The following is a 3,399-nucleotide window of genomic DNA, read 5'->3' as shown; positions in this document are numbered from 1 at the left end:
CCTGCTTGGCCACAGAGCATCATTCCAAAGGAGCCTGAGGGAGGCCAAGGGAGGGAGGTGGGTTCTCACTTGGGGCTCTTGGTGGCATCTTTGGCAGAGGATCGGGTTCCCCAGAGTCAGCGTCCATACACAGCATCCCATTGGCCTTATTGATGCCTCTTGGCCCAGGGACTATCCAGGCGGACCCCATGGAAGCACCACTCCCTACCACTGGGGTGGAGATGGTCCCCAAATCTCTGGGCTTCCTTCTGCATCCACACATTTCTCTTTCTCATGAGATGAAAGGCGAGAGAAGACCAAGGCAAAGAAGTCTCAAGTCCCCTACGTTGAGTGCTAAGCCCCGCAGAGGGACCATTTCTCAGCTCTATGCGTTTCTTTGAGATGAAGGGGAGGTAACGTTTCTGTCCTTTTATTGCAGAAGAAAGAGGGGTGTCTGCTAGTCCCTTCACCCCACCACCACTTGGACACAGGACACTGCCCCACATGACCCTGCCTCTCTGCCCTCCCTTTTCAGGACTCCAGCCTGCAGAGATCTGTGAGGCACAGGAATTTGTGGTGGCGTGTTTCCCATCTCCCAAGAAAGAGGAAGTGGTACTTGAGGCTCCTCTCAATGGGCAAGGGAACAATGGAAGGACACTTTCTCTGGGGCTATCCCTCTGGCTCTTGCTGCTTCAGGCCACTGACCTCTTCTAGGCTTCAGGGACCCGGGGCTATATCATGCCTCAGCCTGGAAAACATTTCATGTAGAAAGCAGGGACCCAGCAGGGCAGTTTCACAGGCAAGAATTGCTAGAGACTCCACTGTCCCTTGGCTTCTTCCTCCACCCTGCTCAGTTTGGGCCACAGAAACCATCAGAGAAGAGAGTAACACCCTACACCCTTGTCCCAGCAAATTTTGCCCCTGGTGCATTCAAGTTCAATCATGACCAAAGTCTGGTTGTGTACAGGTGCAGGGGACACAGCTGGCCATAGCAGGGCCTGGGCCTCAGTTTGCAGAGTGGTGAGAAGTGGCCCTGCATCACTCCACTTCCATCTGTCCCCTCTGTTCCAAGAGCCCACATTTCTGTGTTAGCCGGTCAGAATCAGCAGAACTATCTGGGGACAATAGGCTTGCTTAGCTTCCCTAGGAGAGGTTAACTGACTCTATACATATTCAATCCTTTATTCTTTCATTTGTGCATCTAGCCATCCAGCCATCCAGCCATTCATCCACCCACCTATTCTTTCTTTTACTCAGAAGACACTGAAATACTCCAGCAGGAAAGGCCCTACAGTAAAGATAGAGGTTCATTTTTTGACCTATTCAAAAATACTTAGGAATTGCCATCTGTGTAGCAGGGACAGTTCTAGATGGATCAAATCAAGTTCTGGCTCTCAGAGAGCTAGTGGGGGAAGTGAAACATTTATACAAACGTTGATAATGCAATGAGGGACCGTGCCAGGAATGGGGGGTGAGGGAGGGAGTGGGGAGCACAGGCAAAGTAGGGACTCATGAGAGCAGATGGCTTCCAGCTGGGGAGAAGGTGGTCAGAGAAAGCCCGGGTGAAGCACTTGCGCTGAACCCGAGGAGCCATCTGGGCTGCACCTCTTGTGCCAATCACCTTCTCTCCCGAATTCAAGAAAGATAAGCAGGGCTTTTATTCAAAAGTAAACATGCAGCATTCCCAGCCCACAAAGTCATGACAGACTGAGAACCACAGATGTATCTGAGGAAAAGCATGATGAGAATTATGCCTCTGGGGACTGTGCCGGGTTTTTCACAGGCCATTTTCAAGTAAAAATTGTATCCGTATCTTTAAAGCTAAACTTTTCAGTGCCTGCGGGAAAATGGTAATGGGGGAATGTTAAGTGGCCCCAGCTGGAGTACAGGGAACCAGGACGGTGTAGGGGGCATGGCTGTCCCCTCTGCCTCCCACCAGAGTTGATCAGTCCCATTAACCATACTCGGTTCTTCAGTGCAAGGAAGATTGCCAGTCTACCCCTTGACGTTTGCTGAGCCATGTGACTTGCTTTGGCTAGTGAAGTCGGAGGGTCAACATGTTCATTCCTCACAGAAACAAGCGTGTAGTTTGCCATATTCTGCTTTTCCTGCCTCACCAGGAATGCATTTGAGGGGAAGTGTGAAGATGGACCTGTGGTCAGCCCAAAGCCCTGGGGCACTCCGAAGTCCCTGACCAGTCTACACTGGACAGGTGGCATGAACAAGGTGGTAGCCCTGGCCACGTTAATGCTAAGCCACTGGTGGTCATGGGCTGTTTATCCCGTAGCCTAACCTAGACTATCATGATCAAAATACCTGGTAAGTTCTTTTAAGATTCTAGTCCACTGAGTGGATGTAAAGGAGAAAAAGTCCAGGATACTGACTTCTTGCCTTCTTTTTTTTTTTTAAGATTTTATTTATTTATTCATGAAAGACAGAGAGAGAGAGAGAGAGAGAGGCAGAGACACAGGCAGAGGGAGAAGCAGGCTCCATGCAGGGAGCGGGATGCGGGACTCCATCCCAGGACTCCAGGATCATGCCCTGGGCCAAAGGCAGGTGCTAAACCTCTGAGCCACCCAGGGATCCCCACTTCCTGCCTTCTTAATGACCAAGGTCACCTGAAGCTGAAGGCATGAGAGATTTGCACAAAGTCCTTCATAGCGTGAGCCACATTCTGCAGCGTCTCAGAGCATCACCGTTGGCCCTTCAACATCGCTTTTGAGGCTGGAAAACTTGTCACTAATGGAGTCAAACACTGATGGGACTTCCCTTTTCTCTGCAATGATATAGATATTGGGGATTGACTGAGCAGGTGTCTGCCTAGAGCTAAACAGAAGGCATACGGGTTGGACAGAGAAAAACTGCAATTCCCAGAATCCCTCGCAACCAGATTCAGGATGTGATTTTAGGTCCTGCCAACCAGATATACTCAGGGGAGAGTTTGCTGAAGTGAACCATGCCATAGGCAGACCCAGCAGCTCACACCACATCTTTCTAGCTTCGTAGCTTCCTTTCTATGCTCAAGAAGCTACAAGTCTTGTGAGGTCAGATGAAGCAGTGGCCTGCACCAGTAAACAGCACGGCCAATGGCCTTGTGCCACCCTGTGTTTTATACCTAACCACGGTGCCTGAGTGCTGCTGTGATGTGCAGAGGAGACCCAGGCCACAGCAGGGGAGGACTCCTGGCATGTGTGTGTGTGTGTGTGTGTGTGTGTGTGTGTGTGTGCTGGGAGGATGCTCTGAAATGGGTCTTGCTGGATCAGTGAGGAAGAGAGGGTATGGCAGGGATCTCCAGAGGGAATGATGACTGGGGAACTTTCAAAATAATAATCCTTTTCTAAGCATCCAGAGGCTATGAGTGTGCACACTTAGAACACATGAGACTATAGAATAAGGAAACATTAAAAACAGCAGTTCTAT

At 50.2% G+C, this 3,399-nt stretch overlaps 1 long non-coding RNA gene across 1 annotated transcript in view; it reads right to left on the bottom strand.

The window, feature by feature from the left end:
• The window catches only part of LOC140601553 (uncharacterized), a 45,002-nt gene that overhangs the window by 18,768 nt on the left and 22,835 nt on the right, over positions 1-3,399 (bottom strand). The window lies entirely within an intron of this gene.

The sequence above is a fragment of the Canis lupus genome, chromosome 12, assembly GCF_048164855.1.
Source record: "Canis lupus baileyi chromosome 12, mCanLup2.hap1, whole genome shotgun sequence".
NCBI lineage: Eukaryota > Metazoa > Chordata > Mammalia > Carnivora > Canidae > Canis > Canis lupus.
Note: the sequence above shows the minus strand (reverse complement) of the source record. Positions and strands in the feature narration are given on the sequence as shown.